We start from the raw sequence: 22,902 nt of genomic DNA, 5'->3' as shown, positions 1-22,902 counted from the left end.
AAGCACGCTGCCAAGTTTCGCCATAAAGGAGGCAATAACTAGGTAATAACTGGAGAGCGACGTGGGGTTGGAGAAAAATCCTGCCTCTCCTCCGTTGCACTCTTCCATGGCGTTCTCGGAGAACAGGAACCTCTCCTAACAGTAATGGCGAATGTTCCCAGCCTGTTTTACTTACTGATGATTGTGTAAAAGTTACTCCAAACTACTGTGCCCTTCAACCGTGTTACATCTCAATAAAGCTGTTGTTACAAAGAAAGCAACCTACTGCAGAATAGAGGACTATTTCAGCAAATTGTGGTATATCCAGTAGGTGGACTCTTCTATAGCAATTACCAGCGATAAGAAGAGTAAGAAATAACACTGGGAACTGTTTATAAATGGGGACAAATGGAAAAGGCAGCACGAAGTTCTGAGCACGCTGAAAATTTTGTAGAAATGTGTATGTGCGGGCAAGGCTAGAAGAGCTTCTGCAAGAGGAAAATACCTTCGTTGGGGAGGTAGAACACCATGGATTTTCCCCCTTTAATTGGCGTTTTCTGCGATGTTGCTGTATTTTCTAATTAGGCTCCTGATCCTTTCGTTTTGCGTCCCTTCGGTTCTGTTCGTGTCAGGCCTCTTCCGCACGTGCTCTGACAGAGCAGGTCCTGTGTCGGTCTACAGTACTTTGTTCCTGTGTGGCCCACTCCCGAGGCAGCAGGGACACTTGCACGGGGCTTTAGATGGGGGCAGTGGCGCGGCCTGGAGTGACGCAGCGCTTGTGTGTTCGTCAGTCCTAATAACAGGCTTGCTCCCTCTCCTGCCTGGGGCTGTCACACGGGCTTCCAGGCGCAGACAGGTTCTATTTCATAATCACTTCCTTATTAGTCATTCTCTTCCCACTTCCCCTTTCTGCCACCTTCGAAAACACACTGGTTTAGCAAGCCCCGCGTGCCTGAATCACGGCCAGGCTTCCCGCTCCCCGTCTGCCCGCCCCAGCTGCTCGCCCTTCGTTTAGCAAACGAGACAAGGCTTCACTTACCTTGGCAGCATCTGAAGATGGAGAAACAGCTACTACCTGTGTCAGCGGCAAAGTGTCCCGCCTGCCCCTCCCTCTCTCTCCCTCGCTCCTGACTTAGTCTCTTTTCACTGAGAGGCTACTTGGGGAAACATGCTATTATGCTTTCCTAGGTGTCACGCAATTACAAAGGCAATTTTCCAGGGAGATGGGCTCAGCAGGCCAGTGCCCCAAAATGGGGATAGAAGGGAGTTAGGCCTTTTCATCATACCCCGTTGGCTCCAAGTCCCCATTTTGCTTGCCATGATGGTGCTCGCTCTCTGCTTAAGGTCAGCCCTGCCCCTCCGATGATACACACAGAAAGACAGCCGATGGCAGCCTGACATTTACAGTCTCGTGGGCCATGCTGTCTGCATTCCCAGAGTCAAGTGTGGGCAGCAGGTCCCTGATAAAGGTTTGCAAGTCAGAGCCAGAGAGGCGCCTGCCAAGTCCCTGTCACCTGGCTGCATGCAGGAGCCAGAGGGGTGGGGCAGACAGCCAGCGTGCCAAGGGTACAGGTGCAGCTCCAGCCGTGGGTTCTGCCGGGCAGGCCCTTTGGCTGTAAGCAGCCAACCTGATGTCTGTTACACTGTTCCCCAAGGTGGCCACGCTAAGGCTCAATGCAACACAGTAGAATGACCAGTATGCTGTCCAATTGATTGGTTCTTCAAATGAGACTTTTTGCTTTGGGAAGAAGACCAGTTTACAGTGAGGGCAGCCTAGGCAGTGCCGGAAAAAAATGTAGGTGCTCGGCAGCGCGTGGGGCATCTATGTGGCCTCCACCAGCTGTCATTTTGGGCCCACTGATTCTTGTGTCTACTCCAAAGCAGTCTTTCAGAGCCGTCTTCTCTCTTACGTTTCCTCCCTTACCCTTAGCCTTCCTCACTCTCTTTTTGACACTCTGTTTTACATCTGCACAAAACTTTTGGCAGAAATACATTTTGGGGGCGCCTGGGTGGCTCAGTCGGTTAAGCATCCGACTTCGGCTCAGGTCACGATCTCGCGGTCCGTGGGTTCGAGCCCCGCGTCGGGCTCTGTGCTGACCGCTCAGAGCCTGGAGCCTGTTTCAGAGTCTGTGTCTCCCTCTTTCTCTGACCCTCCCCTGTTCATGCTCTCTCTCTGTCTCAAAAATAAATAAATGTTAAAAAAAAAAATTAAAAAAAAAAAGAAATACATTTTGCAAGCTATAGTCACAGTAAGAATGCCAGGTGCCATCTGAGTGGGAGAGACGTCAAGCAACGTATGATGATGTGCTCTGTTGCAGCTGGGATCCTTCACCCTTTCTCTCTCCTCTTCTGCCTTTCCTGAATCCCCTACTGGGCAAGAGAATGCAAGCATAGGAACAGGTGCGCATCTCCTTTCCCCTCCTCCACATTCTGGAAGGCGGTACAGTACCAAGAAGTCTTCCTTCCCAGTGTTTGTGATTTACATAATGAAAAATGCTTCCTGTCTGTGCCCATTTCATTATTATGGTAAATAGACAGTATTCCAAAACAGTGGGGAAGAGTTATCAAGTTGGACCCTCAATGATTTAAAATTACATTTATTCAAAACCACAAGGAGATACCAACCTCACACCTGTCAGAATGGCTAACATGAACAACTCAGGCAATGACAGATGTTGGCGAGGATGCAGAGACAGAGGATCTCTTTTGCGTTGTTGGTGGGAATGCAAGCTGGTGCAGCCACTCTGGAGAACGGTATGAAGGTTCCTCAAAAAACTAAAAATGGAACCACCCCACGACCCAGCAATTGCACTACTAGGCATTTACCCACGGGATACAGGGGTGCTGTTTCGCAGGGACACAGGCACCCCCATGTTTATAGCAGCACTATTGACAATAGCCAAAACATGGAAAGAGCCCAAATGTCCATTGATGGATGAATGGATAAAGAAAATGTGGAGTATTACTCGGCAATCAAAAAGAATGAAATCTTGCCATTTGCAACTACGTGGATGGAACCGGAGGGTATGATGCTAGGTGAAATGAGTCAGAGAAAGACAAAAATCATACGGCTTCACTCATATGAGGACTTTAAGAGACAAAACAGATGAACACAAGGGAAGGGAAACAAAAATAATCTAAAAACAGGGAGGGGGACAAAACAGAAGAGACTCATAAATTTGGGGAACAAACTGAGGGTTGCTGGAGGGGGTGTGGGAGGGGGGATGGGCTAAATGGGTCAGGGGCACTAGGGAATCTACTCCTGAAATCATTGTGGCGCTATATGCTAGCTAATTTGGATGTAAATTTTAAAAAATAAAACTAAAAAAAATGCTAACTGTAATATAAAAAAGGGATGGTGTTGGAAATCCCTCGGACATCCTAAGTACTGGTAACGAAGATTTTAGATTTGATCTCCACCGTTGGCGGATTGAGACATTTGAAGGACAGATACGACTTGACTGTCCTGAACTGCAGACCCTTGTCAGTCCCCAGGAGGTGATGAAGCCCTTGAAGGTAGACTGTGTCATGTGGAAACATTTTTGCAGTTCTACTAGGTCTGGTGCAGGAGGGAGTCAGTAACTATCTGTTTATTTATTAATAGACAACTGTTTCCTGAAAAGGACCAACAATATCCATATGTTGAACAGAGGTACTTTCATTAGGACAATTAGTTATTTAATAAATGTATGAATTGTATATTCCCTCCATATTTCATCACACCAGGGGAATCAGCTGAGCTAGGAACGCACAGCAGCCGCCAAATTAAGAATGCCTTAGCTGCTCCGAGGGATACTATTTTCACGTATGGCATCGATTACTAGGAGTCTGTGGGACAATTAGGAGTATTTGTGCAATTTTACAGAGCTGTGACTGCTTACGTGAGCTGCTTTGCTCGACCTGGCTTACTCCAAAGCCCTCTAGGATGTGAGTTCAGGTGTATTCACCCCGTCGCACGGCAGGACCAAAGGAGGCTACAGCGTTGGGTGTTGGGCTAGCCTGTGACTCTCTGCCCAGGTGTACGTCACTGTCACCTGTGGAACTTCTTGAACAACACCTGTTGCCCGGGCTCCTCCCAGGACCGATTAAATCAAGATCTCTGGAGCGGGTCCAGGTATCATATTTTTCAGGCTCTCTAGAGGAGTCTCAAATGGAGCCAGGGCTGGCACCTTCTGGAAAGCCAGAGGGAGGAAGAGGCACAAAGAAGGAAAGGTAAGAGGAGAGCATTCCTTTCTGCTTTCTGCAAGCTCCCGGTTTGCCTTCAGCCAATAGTGCTGCTCAAACTTTAATACGTACGCAGACCACCTGGGGGTCTGGCTGAAATGCAGATTCTGATTCAGGGCTTGAGATTCCGCATTCCTAGTGAACCACCAGACGGTACAGGGGTGGCTGGGTGGCAGGCCACCCTTGGAGTAGCAACGATCCAGAGTTGCAAAGTCCAGTAAGCTGACCATGAGCCACCTGTGGCTACTGGGCAGGTGAAACATGGCCAGTCCACGTTGCAATGTGCTGTAAGTACAAAATAAACACAAGTTGGAAGCTTTATTACAAAAAAAGAACATAAAATATGTCAGTAGTAACTTTTGTAGTGATTACATGTTGAAATGACAATACCTTAAATATAGTGGGTTAAATTAAATGTATTATGAGATTAATTTTACCTGTTCCTTCTCATTTTTAAATTTATTTTAATGTTTATTCATTTTTGAGAGAGGGAGAGAGCAGGGGAGGGGCAGAGAGAGAGGGAGGCACAGCATCTGAAGCAGGCTCCAGGTTCCAAGCTGTCGGCATAGAGCCCAATGCGGGGCTTGAACTCACAAGCTGTGAGATCATGACCTGAGCCGAAGTTGGATGTTTAACCCACAGAGCCACCCAGGCACCTTTCTTCTTACTTTAAAAAAAAAATGTAACTACTAGGTCCGGGCGCCTGGGTGGCTCAGTCAGTTAGGCATCTGACTGGGGCTCAGGTCATGATATCACGGTTCATGGGTTCAAGCCCTGCATCGGGCTCTGTGCTGACACCTCAGAGCCTGGAGCCTGCTTCGGATTCTGTGCCTCCCTCTCTCTCTGTCCCTCCCCGCTTGCACTCTGTCTCTTTCTCAAAAATAAATAAATATTAAAAAAAATTTTAATGTAACCACTAGGAAATTTAAAATTACTTACTAATTGCATCATATTTCTTTTGGACAGTGTTGGCCTAGAATACTGTTCACAGCAACTGCGCGGTGGTGAGAGTATTTAAAGGGGCCTGGATGTGAACGCAGTTGTGGGTGGCTGGTTTCCTGCTTGGAACACAGACTGTCACTCACTGGGTGCTCACCGAGAGCTCTCACTGTTCTGAGTGCTTTGTAGGAATTCACTCACAACAGCCGGTGAGATAAGTGTTACTATAATTTCCACTTAACAGATTGGGGACTTTGAGTCAGAGATAGAATAAGCAACTTGCCTACACTCAGCAAGTGTAGTGAGTTTTAGAAGCCCCTGCTGTAGACCCTGTCTACCTATGTATGTCCTTCCTCCACAGAGCAAACAGACCAGGGGGCCAAGAGGATGTGCCTCCTGGAACTCGTACTCCCATCCCTATTCTAGAACATGCGCTGGTTACTCAGAATCTCAGAGTTCCCTGCCCACAGAGTTAGAAGGTAATTTGCAAGGCCTATGTGGATCTCTTCCCTGGATCCATCCTCCTAAGGTTGGATTGTTCCTGACGGATCTGGGTTGTGGCTGAGGCCAGCCTTTTGCAGGGGGCAGGAGGCATGGATAGAGCTTCACTGCAAGATGGAACCAGGGTTGGAAAGAGAGGTAGGGCAGGCTGGGTGATGGGGGCTTCCAGTCGTGCTGCTGCTCTGGACCCCACTAATGTCAAGAGCAGGCCTAGTGCCCAGATCTACAGGCTGAGGGGCTGACATAGCTGAAGATGGTTAGCTTCCAAGACTTTGCAGGTGACTCTGGGCCTGGAGACTCACCCTCACATACAACAGCCACAAGGAAAGCCTTACTACGGCGCTGATTGGAGGCCAGCGGTGACCTTCAGAAGTCCTGTTTCTGCCTTGGTATATAAGCCAACGTGGACTCTGACGGTGGCAGTTTCCATGCCTGCCCCTTCCCATTTTCTCCTCAAATTCAAAATGGCCCCCCTTATGGACAGCAGCCCTTTTGTTCCAGAAAGCAATAAATAAATAAATAAATAAATAAATAAATAAATAAATAAATAAATAAAAATAAGAGCCTCACTGTCGAAATCACAGTGCTGGAATGTATTTCAATAGTTTAGTACTACCAGAGGGAAAAACAAAACAAAACAAAACACCCTGAGCTTTGATAGAGAGTTCATTCTTGTAGGTGCAAAAGGGAAGAACGAGAATATCTTTGCATTTTTCTTTCTGTAACATACAGAGGGTGGTTATATGTACCCCTGAATCTTTTGTGCTGAGTGCCATTAGAGCCTTCTCAAGTCTTACAAAGGAAGATTCTGGAAAACAGAGCACTGTGGACCCCTACCCTTGCTGGGCCGGTGGCAAGAGACTTTTCAGGGCTCCAGTCCTTGCTGTGAAACATTGTTTTCTTTTGTCTGCCTTCCAGGCGGTTCTTTCCTGGGCATTAGATGGGACTTCAGTGATCAACATCAGGAGAAGCCCTCGCCATAGGCGGCTTTGTTAGCAACATGCAAATATTCCCCTTATCTAGAAGCCTATCCTCAGCCTCCTTCTGACGCTTCCTTTCTTGCCGGATTATCTTTTGAACTGCACGTAAGATAAATTCTTAATATTCCACTTAACAGCATCTAAAATAAATTCTTGGCTTTCCTTCACTGGGGAGAGGAAGAAGAAAACACAGCAGCAGAGCAAGAATCTAAACAGCCTGCAAGGTCAGGCCAGGGTGAAGGAGATAATCCTTATCTCCTCCGAGATCAAAATAAGAGGCAATTAATTCACTTGGCTGTGCAAGGGGCTCTGGGTAGACATTGAAAGAACGCCCAGATAATGAGGATTTCTGAACTGGGGAATGAATTGCCTGGGTGGGATAGAATCTTCTTCCCTGGAGGTACTTAGGAGCTGGAGCAAGAGCCAGGCGGTACGTAAGTGCTGATCGGCTTGCGTGGACGGAGAAGAATTCGCCCTGTGTCTGCTCAGGAGGACGATGAGGGCAGCTAGCTGAATAAAATCCGTCTCTCCCCTCCCTTCTAGGTCTTCTCAGGCAATTCACATAAACCAGGCCAGCTGTGATAAATACCTTGCATTGTAGATTTCTAAAACGCTTTCATGTTTTCCGTTGGTTCTTACAGTGGCTGCTCCACGAGTTAGCTGGAAAACGCTTGTATTGTGGCCATGGGGAGGGGACAGCAGAGTGTGGGGAGCTGCTCCCCCTCGCACAGCTGGTTAGCACCAGGGCCGGGACTACCACTGGGCTCCGGATGCGTTGCTCTTTTCCACTGAAGGTTGAACACTGAATCCGGTGAAGTATTAGGGGTGGTGGGGATTCTGCTATAGCTTACATGGCATTTCTGAAAATCTTCAATGTGTTTAAAAATGAAAATAATGTGGACTTCTCACCTTACCTCCTTGTTAATGTTTGGCTGGAGGGTGGGATGGCTTGAGCGTTATTAGAATTGACACGAACCACAGATGCCACTACATTGAAAAAAACAAGGTGGGGGCGGGGGGGTTGCTGTCCTCTGCCCAATTGCACGGTCTGCTTCCCTGTGAGGCTTTGTCCCAGGGGCTTGACGCCAAACCAGAAAACTCTGGGGAACAGCATTGCTGCAAAGAGCCCAGTCTCACTCCAGGCAGATAAACCAGATGATTTGGTTCCGGCTTCATCGGCCCGACTCAGTCCCGCATGGCTGCTTTCCTTAAGAAATCGAGAGTAAAACTGAATTTTAAAAAATAATGAAAACCACTCTATATCTCTTCTATGGATCTGAAGTCAAAGAAGGGTGGAGCTGAGTTTCTGTGTTCAGAGGGTTTTTCCAGGGAAGTGACAGGTGGGGTGTAGTCCTAACGTGGAATCCTGGAAATGGGCTGGCTGCAAGTATTCACCTTCGAATCAATTGCAAATGCCTTTCTGGCTGCCCACCACCTACGACTGCAGCCCTCACCTAGTCTCGTTTTAAGGTACAGGCTTGTTACAAAAATGTCACATGGAGATCAGCAATGTCTGTGAAAATCAGAAAAATAAACATTTAATATTCCATAGTATTTGTAAACATGAAAAAACCAAAGACCTTTTTAATTCTTCTATAGGAAATACCACTCTGGGACTTGAGAAGAAGGGGTTAGATTTTTCTGCTTTAAATTTTGGCTACGTATATTATATATATTATATATATATGTATATGTGTGTGTCTACATATATTATATATATAATATACACACACATACGTAGATACATATACACATACACACACACCTATGTAGACACGCACATATTTGCATATGTGTATGAATCCCTTAGACACACACCCTCTTCCAGATAAATCATCCAAATCTGTATTTGCCTGTGTGCAAACATACCATACAGATCCAACACACACACACACACACACACACACACACACACACACACCAGAACCCACAGAACTGAATTCCAGCAATATTTGTTTTGTTTTGTTATCTACTGATGATGGCACCTTTAATTTTACCCTTTTGTAACAGAAGGTCTGGGGCTCCTGGCTATGACACTGAACAGTGTTTTCTTCCCTTAAGTTTATTTATTTATTGGGGGCGAGGAGGGGCAGGGAGAGAGAGGGAGAGAGTGAATCCCAAGCAGGCTCCACGCTGTCAGTGCCGATCCCCACGCGGGGCTTGATCCCATGAACCGTGAGATCATGACCTGAGCTGAAACCAAGAGTCTGATGCTTAACCAACTGAACCACCCAGGCGCCCCACCAAACAAGTTTTTGTTTTTTTTTTTTAATCTGAGAAAGGAAGGAAGGAAGAAAGGAGGAGTTTTAGCAGAATTAGTTGGGTGGTAGAGGCCTCTCGAAAGCACCTTGCCTCTCACAGGTAGCAGAGAAGGAAGAACGAGAAACTGGAGGGGAGACTTTCCTGCTCCCATTTCCTGCACGAAGAAACTCCCTCTTAAAGTGAGTTGGTACAACCCATCTGCAGGGTATATTTGTCTTATCCATCCATTTGGATCCCATTCTTGTTGCAGAAATTATCCTTGAGAGGCAATGGAACAAATGTGCAAAGATGAATATGTTGGGATGCACATTAGTGACAAGCGAGACAATTAAAGACAACGTAACGTCTGTCAAGGCAAGACATTATTTAATGTGTGGTAAATGTACCATGCTATACCCCCACATATCACAATGAACTGCCATTCAAATGGTGATCCATATTCCTTGCCTGGAAAGATAATGAGAAGTGCTATTTAATGAGTGTTGACCGTGTGGCAGGTGTTTTACATATATGGTGTTACTCAATGCTCATAACCAAGTTCAAGGGATGATAATCCTCATTTTACCGATGAGGAAAATGGCCTGAGGTTAAGTAGGACCAAATCACAGATTCAGGAAGCAGTCGGTTAAGATTTAAACTTTACAGCCCACTTCGAAACATCTTTGCCCATAGCACTGTTTTGTTTTTTTTTTTTAATTTTCGAGACTGAGAGAGAGAGAGAGCACAAGCCGGGGAGAGGGGCAGAAGAAGAGAGAGAGAATCTTAAGCAGGCTCCATGCTCAGCGAGGAACCAGATCCACAGCCCTGGGATGATGACCTGCGCTGAAATAGAGAGTCGGATGTTCGACCAAGTGAGCCACCCAGGTGCCTCTCACAGCACCTTTTTGGATGAAATGATTAAGGTAATAAAGGGACTCCATTTACACAAGTCCATATACAGAAACAGGAAAGCAGGAGAGTTGGAGAAATCACCCAATGGGTGAGACCTACAGGCTTTGGAGTAAGAATGAGATCAAATCCCAGCTCCCCACATAACCTCGAGCAAGTAACTGGACATCTCTGACACTTCGGTTCTTGTAATTATAAAAGAAAGGCAATGTGGCCCATCTCATGAATTTGTTATAAGATTAAACACTAATTGGGAGCTATCATATAATGCAAAGAGACATCTGGAAAGCTGTTCACCTATGTACAAACAGAGGTCGTATCACTAAGGAGCAATATTTGGAGGTGATTTTTTTTTTTTCTGCGTGTCTTCATATCGTTTTCAAGACAGGAAATCCAGGAAAGCTTTTGTTTGTTTGTTTTGGAAAATAATAATCAGGTGGCAAAGAATGGGGGTGAGGAGGAAAAGGGAGAGAAGATGAATTCAGTGAAGGGGATGTGGCACCATCCTTGCTAAACTGTTGCCAGGGGGGTTGAGAGCTTGAATCAGAGCGTTCTGCCTCATGAATGAGCATAATGTGCATTTTCATCAGCTCAAAGAACATTCGGTAGGAGTCACACAGGTCTGATTGTAGAGGAGGACTTTTGCTAGGGCTGCTGTTACCAGGCCTGGCCCATGTCTCTGTGCCCTTGGCCAGATTCCTGACTTCTCCAGAAGCTCTGCTCTTTCCTCTGGGAAGGAAAGCAATCTGAAAAAGGAATCGTGTGAAGATATAAGGGATTCGTCAAGTTATGGGAGTCCTCTCTAAGTCATTATATTAATTAAAAAAAAAAAAAAAGAGGGGCACCTGAATGGCTCAGTTGGTTAAGAGTCTGACTCCATTTCAGCTCTGGTCGTGATCTCAGGGTTAGTGGGTTCAAGCCCCACCCTGTGAGTGCAGAGCCTGCTTAGGATTCTCTCTCTCTCTCTCTCTCTCTCTCTCTCTCTCGGCCCTTCCCTGCTAGGATTCTCTCTCTCTCCCTCAAAATAAATAAATAAAATTAAAAAAAAAAAAGAATTCAGTGGAACTCTTGGCCTCTGAGGGAGAGACTATATTTGTCTAACCACTTAAAGTTAATTTAGATTTGTACCAAACTCTTAGAATTATACATACAGTTTTTAAAATCTTTTTTTAATGTTTATCCATTTTTGAGAGAGACAGAGTGTGAGTGGGGGAGGGGCAAAGAGAGAGGAAGACACAGAATCCGAAGCAGGCTCCAGGCTCCGAGCTGTCAGCACAGGACCCAACGCGGGGCTCGAACCCATGAACCGCGAGATCATGACCCGAGCTGAAGTTGGATGTTTACCCAACTGAACCACCCAGGAGTCCCAGAACGATACATACGTTTTGATCTAGCAATTCTACTTTTAAGAATTTACCCCAAGGAAATAAGCATAAGTATACAAAATGTGTAGCTATAGGAATATTCATTATAGTACCCCTTTATAATTGTGAAAATTAAGTCCTGACTACACGTCCAATAGGGGATTGCATAAATTACATAGCTCTGTTCAGTGTAAAACATAGGCCCCTCTCAAAGTGCTGTTGTAGGAGTATATTTATTGTCATGGTGAAACGTTCACGATATGATATTAAGTAAAAAAAGCCAGGCCCAAAACAAAGTATTCCCAAGGTGAAAAAAGGATATTTATACTAAGGCTTTTGAAGCATAGAAAACTGTTAGCAATATTTGTTTCTGAACTGTATGAGATTATTTTCTTTTGTTCACTTATTGAATATATATCATTTTGGGAATAAATAAATAAGTAATGCTATTATAATTTTATTTTTTTAAGGCACAGGAACCCAAAGTATACCCGCACTGCTCTGCATCACCCTAGGCCGCTAGCTTCACGAGGTCATGTACCACCCCTGCTTTAGTCCGTCATTATGATGCCAGCACCTGTCACGATGCCTGACATGGTAAAGTTCTTCATATATATTTGTCGAATGAATGAATGAATGAAATGTATGAAGAAACAAAGTGATGGCAACAGGGGGCCCAGATAGAAGAGAAACTCAAAACGAACTCAACATACAGCTGCTTGACCTCCTCCGTGTAATTTGGTAGGTGAGCTCTGTAGGATGAGACCCAGTCATCTTTTTTTTTAAATGCTTATTTATTTATTTATTTATTTAGAGAGAGTTCACGGGTGAATGGGGGAAGAGCAGAGAGAGAAGGAGAAAGAGGATCCCAAGCAGACTCCACACTCAGCTCAGAGCCCGACATGGGGCTTGATCTCACGACCATGAGGTCATGACCTGAGCTGAAATCAAGAGTTGGATGCTTAACCGACTAAGCCACCCCGGCTTAGTTCATCTTGGAACCCCTCACAGTGCCTTGCATATAGTAGGGGGTGCTCAATAAATGTTGCATGAAAATGTAAACAATGGTTTATCTTTTTCCTCCTGGGATCATTTCTGCAGACTTTCCAGTAACATGTAAACGCATGCCTGGTGGCAGGTCATGTGCAAGAACTGTAATAATGGCCATGGCAACAGGAAGCTGTGCCAGTTGGGGTTAGGTTTGTTGTAAAGTAACAGAAAAAAAAAACAACAAAGAATGATTTTTTTAAATGAAAAGTTCATTTCTTTCTAATGTTTAAGAGATCTAGAGGTAGGCAGCCCAGAGTTAGAAGAGAGTTCTGTGGTGTTAGGGACCCAGCTTTATTCTCTTTGTTGCTCTGCCACAATGGCTTCCATTCCCAAAGTCAACTCATGGTCCAAAATGGCTCCTGGAGCTCCAATCATTTCATCAGAATTCCAGCAAGAAGAAAAGAATAAGAGAAGAGATACCTGCTCCCTCTCCAGAAGTTGCATACATGACCTCCACTATATCCCATTGACCAGAGCTTTGTCAAGGGAGCCTGATGAATGTAATTTTTATTCTGGGATATCTTGTTCCCAGTTCATGATTGGCGGTTCTCTAACCGTGGAAGAAAAGAAAAACTGACCTTGGAAAACAACTGGCAGCTTCTGTCACCGAGGTGTCATTGACCATCCTATCACTAGCCAACCAGAGTCTCATCAAATGCATAGCACCTACAAAGGAAAGTCACCGGGTACTTGGGGCTGCTGCTGACAAACACTGCTCTTTAGTTGCCTTTTAACGACACATTTCCATTTCTAGCACAATCTCTGCCGCTGCCACGGGGGTGATCGGGGTCACTGCTTTCTCCCTAGCAGAGCTGGACCATAAACCAGAAGTCAGCATCTTTCCTGCTTCAGCAATTGCTTATGTCCTGCCGATCATGACTGGCTACAGCATTCAAATCATCAGAGAAATCCAGAAGTGCTGTGAGGGAGTCTCATTACATAAATGAGGAAAGAAACAGAGGAGGCTAAAAGTCTCAGAGTTTATCTTTAAGGTATTGGAGTGAGGCCACGGGGTGCTGCCCTTCCTGACATCACCATGGGTCTGGCGGGCCACTAGACGTGAGAGGAGAGAAGAAATGGTTGGCCCTTAGAGCAAAAGACAAGGAAGCGTTCTTTCTTTGTGGAAATGATACGAAGCAAAGAATCATAATCCTCTTAGCAGCTGCCATTTAGTTAGGTGTTGGGCAAGCCCTTTGGTTGCCAACATCCAAGGCAGCCCTCCACAATCCTCACTTCCCAGCGTGCATGTGCTTACATGGTCCCCTTCTGTGTTGAATCAGGACTGACCTGTACGACCAACAGAATACAGTGGAGGTGGTGACGTGCAACTCCTGGGGCTAAGTGGTAAAAGGTATTGCAACTTCTGCCTTGGTCCTTGGATGGATTGCACTCGGGGAAGCCAGTCACCATGCACCAAGGACACTCTACAAGTCCTGTAGACAGGCCTGTGTGGAGAGGAACCAAGACATCCTGCTAAACACCAACTTCTCGACCTAACATAGTGACCAACACTAGATGTGGTTCCTCCAGCTCCTGTCTGTCCATCAGATGAACTGCAGCCCAGGCTGCCATTGGGCTGAACTGGATGAAAAGTTCCATCCAGGGGCGTCTGGGTGGCTCAGTCGGTTAAGCATCCACCTTCGGCTCAGGTCATGATCTCATGGTTCGTGGGTTCAAGCCCTGTGTCGGGCTCTGTGCTGACAGCTTGGAGCCTGGAGCCTGTTTCAGATACTGTGTGTCTGTGTCTCTCTCTCTCTCTCTACCCGCTCCCCCACCCATCCTCTGTCTGTTTGTCTCTCTCAAGTGAATAAACTTAAAAACAGATGATTTTTTAAAAAAGAAATTCCATCCAGAACCATCCAGCTGAGCCACTCCTAAATTCCTGACCCTCAAAAACCATGAGATAATAAAAAGACTTATTGTTGCTTTAAGCCACTATATTGGGGGGTAATTTGTCATGCGGCAGTAGATAACTAACACATCCTTTATATATAACGTATTTATCACAACACTCTGAACTAGGCATTATGACCCCCATTTTACTGATAGGGAGACCAAGGCCTAGAAAGGTTAGTTTGTTTTCCCCAGTCAGAGCAGCTGGTGAGGCCAAGCTGGCACTCCAGATTAGCTCTGCCCGCACAAAACCTGTGCACTGAACAGCTGCTCGCTGTGCTAGAGACCGTGGGGACCCATCTAGGACTTTCCACAATGCCTGGAAACAGAGCTAAATGCTCCCGAATGAACTGAGTGGTCCTGTTATGGTGAGGTTTACCTGCTAACGTCTGGGATTATGCAGGCCCAATAGACAGTTGTGGGTCTGTGGCCTAAAATCCACAGCCAGCGTGAAACTCAAGGGCACAGTCATGCTGTGAAACATCAGGCACTGCCTGCCGTGGGAGCCCCATTTAGGCCCTTGGGATGCAGAAATGTTCCTGAAGTCACAGCAGACGTTTAAATTTTTTTTTTTTAACGTTTTATTTATTTTTGAGACAGAGAGAGACAGAGCATGAACAGGGGAGGGGCAGAGAGAGAGGGAGACACAGAATCGGAAGCAGGCTGAGCCATCAGCCCAGAGCCCGACGCGGGGCTTGAACTCACGGACCGCGAGATCGTGACCTGAGCTGAAGTCGGCCGCTTAACCGACTGAGCCACCCAGGCGCCCCCACAGCAGACGTTTAAACAGCCTCAGGACAGTTGTCTCGCATGAGGTCTCACTAGATCAAGTTTTAAAGTTTTCTGAATACAGAGGGCCGGGATGGGGTCTCTGGCCAGGAACGTGGAATGCAATGATCATTTGCCCTTCACTTTTTTCCTATGGTGGGTCAGTTTCCATTTAACAACATGGCTGCCTGCCAGTGTGCTAATGGGGCCAAATTCAGTCTGTGCCTCCTTGTCAGCAAAAGGATGTGAACGTTCCTCTGAAGGCACATCAAGGAATGGGCTTCTGAGCTCCTCGTTTGAACTAACTGGTTCATGTGTGTCTCATTCTGACCAGAGCCCTCACTGAGAGACCGGCAGTCACTTGATGTCTAGTGGAAACTTCTGGTCCTGCCGTCCTGTTGACTAAGAAACCCGAGGTCGTGGGTACGAGGTCTGTCCTCATTGCCCAGGCTTCTCTGTTGCACTCCAGACGCAAATCTGCTCTGGCAACCACATAAGCAGTCCAGTAAATGAGGGAGGAAGGTCTCTTTCTGAAGGATGAAATGTCACTTCTAAAACAGAACTCATTCTCTCTTTTCAGCTCTCTCAAACTTTCCGTCCTACGAGTGGTGCCAATATGCCCCTGAGCTCAAAATTTTGGCATCAACATTGACAGTTTCCTCCGTTCGGCCCTTCAAATGGAGCCAGCCATCCAGGCTTCTCAAGTGCGCCTTCAAACTCTCCTAGGATGATTTCTTTCCATTCCTGCTTTGCCTTTGGGTCGTTACATAGTTGGATACCTGGGCCTAAATTCCCCTTCCCTTCAACGGCTCTAAACTACCTACTGCAACGATCCTAAATTTGTTTGTCTACCTTTCAAGACCCTGCATAATTTTCTCCTACCTGATTTTATTTTCCACGGCTCTCAATGCTAATCCGTCTACACAGACATGCACATAGACACATCCACATTCCCGTGGGTGTACACGCCCTTCCACCATCACCCACCTTTCCCTCGGGCTGCCTCCTCCTGCACACTTTTGGATGGTCTCTGTAATCCTGGCTTTGTCCGTCGGAACGCACCCCGGGAGGGCGTTTACCACCTCCGGCACCAGTCTACCGTAATCTCTCCTTCGACCACCTCCACAGGCTGTGGTTTTCGGCGACAAGCCACACCTCTGCACTTACCCCCGTTTTCCTGATCCCTCAGGCTTCTGGAATCCCCCTGGACTCAAAAAGCCTTCGAGAAAACAAAAGTAGAACCGATGGACAGTAGAGCACCGCGGCTGAGGGCCAGCTCACCAGCACTGCGAGGCAGAGCCACTGTCCAGGGACCGCACGGTGCTGAGATCCGTGGCTTGCTGGGCTGAAGGAGAAGCCCCCACTAATTGGTTCAGACCACAGAGGTCAACCCCACGAACATCCGGTAAGACAGGCACGATGAAAGCCATACAAGCCGGGAGAGAAGAAAGCAGCTGTGGTGAGTGGGGCTGGGTGTGATTAGAAGTGCCAACAGGCGCTGTGGACGGCGGTGGAGAAGCAAGTTGATGACGAGGCGACAGAAGACGCCAGCTCTGGGGTCTGCGGGGGTGGCAACAGGCCCACGCTCACTCGTGTGCTCGCTCTCTCTCTCTCTCTCTCTGTGCAACAGCCCTTGGAAACGAGGAAGATTCTGGGGACGCAGCAGCTTCCTGTCCTGCCTAGAAGGCATGGTTCTGCTGCCGCAGGTGGAGGGGTGGGAGTGGCCAGCCGTGTGAAACCCCTGGCAGTGTGTGTGGCCCCTCTGCCTCGCCTGCCAGAGGCTACCACTCAAGTGCCCCCAGGGACCAAGCAGGGAATGCGCGTGTGCAAGGTGGGGCAGGTGTCAGGAACAGAGAGGGGTAGGGACCATGACGAGTGGAAGAGCACACACGCCATCAGAAAGCATCCGAATGCGCATCGTCTTAAGATAGCGTGCAGGCGAAACAAACATGGGTTTGGCCCACATGTGGCCCACAGACACCCCGCCTATTGTCTCTGGGCTCCGCAGGTGCGTGTGCAACACACTACAAGGACTGACGATGGCAGGGGTGACCCTGAGTTGCCAACACGTTGGTGAAGCTCTCTCAAACTGCCAGTACAGATGTGGTCCGATGCGGTTATCTTACCTGGACCTGGGGGGGGGGGGCTCAGCTGGATGACACGGCTTCACCAGCCGTGCTCACAGTGTATGCTCAGTGAGCAGTCAGGGATCCTAACAGCTCCCGTGGCTGCACAGAACTTTATTATTATTATTTTTTTAATATTTATTTATTTTGAGAAGGGGGGAGGGAGGGGCAGAGAGAGAGAGAGGGAGAACGAGAATCCCAAGCAGGCTCCACGTTGTCAGCACAGAGCCCATCGCAGGGGCTCGATCTCATGAACCATGAGATCCTGACCTGAGCCAAAGTCAAGAGTAGGACGCTTAACCGACTGAGCCCCCCAGGCCCCCCACAGAACTTTAGAAAGTCAACGGGGGAGAGGCCTGGAATCTTACTGTTCCCTCAGTAGCAGTCATTGGTGGCTTCCTGCCTTAAAGGCTCGGCCATAGTTACAATTCTGCTGCTGTTACCCCGTAACTCTTCGACTTTCCCTCTCTCTGCCTCTTGGCTTCTACTTGTCCCTGACTTAACATCGCTTCTTAGCAACTGCTTATTCGTGACTTGTCTTGCCTTGTGGCTTCTGCCTCTCCTTGCGTGACCCAGCTTCCGTTTCATAGGTGAGCCAGTCAACATCTGCCCAGTGCCTTTGCTGGAGAGCTCTTATGCCAGATGGCCTCATAGGCTACTCACTACCCTACAGATGGGTGCTTTCAGTGAAGTTCCAAGAGTCAGAGTCAACTTTGGCCAGAGAAACATGGTCCTCGGCACAAAGCATGGGACTCATTTATAAAGAGCTACTGATGCTTGCTCTCAGAAGGGGCAGTGAGCATAGCAGATACTTGGAACGTCGTGCCCACAACACTAAGATATATATAATTTTTTTTAAGTAATTTCTACTACCCACAATGTGAGGATCAAATTCACAACCCCCAAGACAGAGAGTCTCATGCTCTACCGACCGAGCCAGCCAGGCGCCCCTAAGATATCTTAAGCTACATTCAGGATACTCTCTTTGTGAAGGCAGGGGGAAAAGTCAGTTCGAATAGGCATGGAAATCAAAGGCTTACCTCTCAGATAAACTGACAGAATACCCAGTTCAGAGCAGCTTAAATAACTATGGACTCTTCTCCCGCTAGAAGTAGAGAGAGGTAGTTATTGGTATTGGTTCAGCCACTCTATGATATTAGGACAACCATCTCTGAGATTCCTTTGGCTTGTACCTCCTGGTTACAAAATTGCTGCTGCAGATCTGTGTTCAAGAACGAAGGAAGGTTCAGGGCACCCGGGTGGCTCAGTCGGTTAAGCGTCTGACTTCGGCTCAGGTCATGATCTCACAGCTTGTGGGTTCGAGCCCCGCATCGGGCTCTGTGCTGACAGCTCGGAGCCTGGAGCCTGCTTCGGTTTCTGTGTCCCCCTCTCTCTCTGCCCCTCCCCCACTCACACGCACTCTTAAAAATAAACATTAAAAAAAAAAAAAGAATGAGAGAAGGTTCTTACCAGCTGAGTTGGTCCCTTTTATCAGGAGAGCTAAAGCCTTCCTAGAACCCACCCACCTTCACCAGTCCACTTTCCCTTAACATCCCTCTGGCCTGGGCTGTGGCGCCCTCGTTGCAGGCAGGCTGGGAAATCGAGTGCCTCGCTCTCTAGTGAGATTGATAGCACCTTGTTTCTTACGCATAGGGATTTTCTCGCGTTGTGTTTTCAATGCACCATACAGCACTGGGCGCCTTAGGAAGGAAGTATGAAGTAACAAAAAAAAAGCACAGAAAAAAGGATAGGTTTAAACACCAGCTCCATGATTTCCTCTGTAATCAAAAGCAATGAACTTGCTGAAAGTCATCCTCAAGCTAAAGAAAAAGGGGTACCAAATACTTCCTTGCAGGGCTGTTGTGAGAATTAAATAAGATAGTGTGTTTACAATCCTTGGCCAGGAAGAGATACCCCCAAGTGATTACTGTTCTACCATGGTCTGTTGTCTTCTGTTTGATGGGCACACGGTGGGTGGACACATGGTGGAAGGCAGTAGAGCTTGACGGTCAAGAGCACAGGCCCCAAAGTCAAGTGGTTGGGTCCAGTCCCATTCTCCACCACTAACTAGCTGTGTGACCTCGGAGAAGTTTGCAGTCTCTCTGAGCTTCAGTTCCCCTCTTGGAGACTAGAGGTAATAGACCATAGCTCATAGGGGTACACTTGGAAGAAAAGAAGAGATAATGTCCCTTTAAAGCACTGGGCCTGGGCCACAAAGCACACATGCGGTAAATGTTGGCTATTATTATTAATTGCCGGGGTGCCTGGGTGGCTCAGTCGGTCGAGCTCAGCTCGAGACTTCGGCTCAGCTCATGATCTCACGGCTCATGAGTTCGAGCCCCGCGTTGGGCTCTGTGCTGACGGCTCAGAACCCGGAGCCTGCTTCGGATTCTGCGTCTCCCTCTCTCTCTGCCCCTCCCCCACTCATGCTCTGTCTCTCAAAAATGAATAAATGTTAAAAAAAGATAAAAATATATATATATATATTAATTGCATTTTTTTCTCCCTTGGCCCAGAACTAAAACCTATTGAACCAGAAGAGCAAGTACCTTGCTGTTGAAACTTTTAAAACCAAGTGGTCTTCAATGCCCTAAAATACACAAACTATCGAACCAGAAGCAGCAGCGCACCAAGAGTCGGGGAGTGTTGGAGCAGGTGGGGTGGGGTGGTCTGCCCTGGATTCAGGCAATAAGAAGGTACATTGTCTGCAGAGCACTCTTTTAATAATAATTTTTTTTGACACAGGGCTTGATCTCACGGCCATGAGCTCGTGACCCGAGCTGAAATCCGATGCTTAACTGACTGAGCCACCCAGGTGCCCCAATAACTACTTTAAAACCCCCAAGTAAGATAAAAAATTTATTTGCTTTTCATTACCACCATGTGCCAAGATTTCTAAACAATGTAAGTGATCAAATAGACTCCCCAAACCCCATCACGTTTGCCCAAGTTCTAAAGGATTGCTACAATTACTGTTGAGTTTTAATAATAGGCAAGCTTCGCATTAGCACATTTTTATTAGCCTTTAATACATATCGCATTCTACTGGAGAATTCCAAGTTCTGCAGTCAGCCTCTGACACCCGCAGAGTCTGGCCCTAACTGTTTGGAATCACAAGAGCCCCCTTCAGATTGTCTGCAATTCCCTAGTCCTTCACTCTCCTGCATGTAAACCACAGCCTCTGGATCGACCATGAGAACGCAGGGCCCCTAGAGACAAAGAGAGGAAACTCGAGTCACTTCAATTCTGTGTGGCTTTGGGGAATTTGATGTGTATTGAAAGTTAAAACAGCTACCAGATGGTGAACTACAAGGTGTGATATTTTCGTTTGGCAGATGCAAATTTTATTTCATACATGGTATATCGTACCCCAGTTGAGTGAACTTTTAAAGTAAACTCCTTCTTTGAAATTATGTCTTTGTTTTTAAAATTAAAGAGCAAATCAAGATGCTGGTGCTCATTGCTGATTGCTTCACGATCATTCCTGAAAACAATTTGTATCAGAGAGGAAGATGTGAGGCATGATTCGCCCTGATTAGATTAACGTTGCCGCCCGGGTGCTGCGATCCGCAAAGATGGGAGAAGGCGGAGGAAGGCGAGCAAACACCTGTATGTTTTTATTCACATTTCAACCTATCTGAAATCACAATGTGTGTCACTGTTGCCCCTAGATGGGTGGTAGTCGTGACGTATCGTCACTGCCAGAGCCCGTGCGTCAACACCAGCGTCCGTGTGGAAGAAAACCCCAGGGATAATAACGAGTCACTCTTCAAGCAATGCTGCAGGAACCACTGCCTTGCTGGACCAAGGAACAGCAAGATGGGGCAGGTGGAACAGAGGGACACTGAACTGGGCATGGCTTAAAAGAGTTCTATGTTTTTTTTTTAAATTTGTTTTTGATGTTTATTTTTGAGAGAGACAGAGGGAGAGTGCAAGTGGGAGCAGGGGAGGGGCAGAGAGAGAGAGGGAGACACAGAATCCGAAGCAGGATCCAGGCTCTGGGCTGTCAGCACAGAGCCCGACGTGGGGCTCGAACTCACGAACCGTGAGATCATGACCTGGCGCTTCCCTGAGTGAGCCACCCAGGCGCCCCTGTTTCTTCTTTTGATGTATGAATGCACAAGAGTGATAGAAGATAAATGTGTGGGTACAAGGATGCTCTCTGCATAAATACAAAATTTTTAAATTCTAAAAAAAAAAAAAAAAAAAAGGAGCTACTCTGGTAGCAAACGTGGCCACATAGGAGGGGTCTCAGAGAGAACCTAGCCCAAGCCCCTCATTTTACAGCCGCCCCAAAGAGAATCGTCCGAGGTCACCCTGATGGTCAGCGAAGACAACTAGACAAAAGTCTCCTGGCTATTGCTGGACCACCTTCTCCTTCATCCGCTCCCAAGCTAAGGAAAGTAGCACCACAGTGTTGGTGCTTTGTAAACTGTGATAAAGAAGCAAGTGTTTAGAAACTTACAGTCAAATCCTAGCACACACTGCAGGCCTCTTTTGTGACTCATCGTGCAAGTTCATATCCACCCGGCCTCACCCTGCTCAGTGAAACAAGTATGCTCGGCGAGGCAAGTGCCAATCACGTGGACTAGCTGCCACGCCAAGTCGCCACGGAGGTCTCAACGTTTTCTCTCAATTCCGCTCTTTGTCATGGCTGGTACCGGTTCTCAGACCGGCCCTGAGTAGCTCCGTCCCACCATCGTACAAAGTCTGTAACAGACTGATGACAGAGAACATCCCTGGATATCTCCGTAAGCAAAGGCTTAAGTCTCTGCGTTGTTTTGTTTTCATTTCGTTCCCCGGGCGTGGTCTGTGAGGGTTAGGAGCACAGGTTTGAATGAGAATCACGACTAGCTGTGTGGCCTTGGGCTGGTGCCTCAACCTCTCTGAGCATGAATTTTCTCACCCGTGGAATCAGGGCACGTGAGTAGCCAGCTCGAGGGACGCGTGTGCAAACGCCAGGGGGCCTCGTAAGCATTAGCTATTATTAGTGTTATTAACCCTCGCCTACTAATGGGGAAGGTCATCAGAAACACCTGACGGCCAACTGACCCGTGAGTTGGACCCGGGCATTTAGAGGCTCCTCACCCCCACCCCTGTCCTGGGAAGTTGGGTTCCGCTTGCCTTTCCCGCTCCCAGAGGCTGCTCAAGAACGTAGATGTGAGATAATGATGCGGTTTAACAACACCTGCACGGTATATGTGCGCCTAGTTAAAGCCTCTACATAAACTTCTAAGATCTGGCGGGGGCAGGCGTGGCCACCTATTCGTCCCGCTCCTGACCAAGAGAAGCCTCCTATGTAAGTTCCCTTTGCTTATTAGCATTGCCACCTATGACCTGGAGCGGCCTGCCTCTTTCTTTGGTCCCTCCTTGCCCTCCGTGTACAGGGCCAATTTTAGATTACACCAAGGAGGATCCCGAGAGGGTCGTGAGCCAATACTTACCTTTTTGGCTGGGGGGGGGGGGGGGGGAGATAGAGGTCGTGATGTGTGTCATTGTGCAGCTACCATGGACGTAGCATAGGACAAGGAGAGCACTAGGCCAGGAGTCAGGGTTGTGGCTCCTGCCATGTTCTCTGGTGACCCGGCCTGTGTCACCATGTTGATGCACATTCAGTAAGCAATAATGGGGCTTTGTCTGGTGCCAGGCCTTGCGCTGGGTGCTGGTTGAGAAAGGGTCTCTGACCTGGAATCTCTCACGTTATGGAAGAGACAGAGACACTGACGGCACATAGTAGGTGCACATCCAGAAGTTGCAGTCCCTCACAGAGGAGCCCCAGCCAGCTCTGGTGGGAGTAAATGAGCCTCTCCGTCTATAGTTCTGAGTTCGAGCCCACAGAGTGAGCGTGAGTTAGACTCACGTTAGAGAGGGACGCCTTCCCCTTCTCTGCCTCCCTTGAGGAGAGATTTTGCCCTAAGTGTACCCGTG

The 22,902-nt window shown here is 47.5% G+C and overlaps 1 long non-coding RNA gene across 1 annotated transcript; it reads left to right on the top strand.

Moving 5' to 3' along the window:
• The first annotated feature begins 5,103 nt into the window (after positions 1 to 5,103).
• Positions 5,104 to 21,945, top strand: LOC113604090 (uncharacterized). Its single transcript, XR_003425906.2, has 3 exons — positions 5,104 to 9,787; positions 11,608 to 11,734; positions 15,429 to 21,945. It is a non-coding gene; the product is annotated as an uncharacterized LOC113604090 (long non-coding RNA).
• The last annotated feature ends 957 nt before the right edge of the window (positions 21,946 to 22,902 follow it).

Source organism: Acinonyx jubatus, chromosome A2 (genome assembly GCF_027475565.1).
Source record: "Acinonyx jubatus isolate Ajub_Pintada_27869175 chromosome A2, VMU_Ajub_asm_v1.0, whole genome shotgun sequence".
Lineage (NCBI taxonomy): Eukaryota > Metazoa > Chordata > Mammalia > Carnivora > Felidae > Acinonyx > Acinonyx jubatus.
The sequence above is the reverse complement of the archived record's forward strand: the minus strand, read 5'-3'. Positions and strand labels throughout refer to the sequence as shown.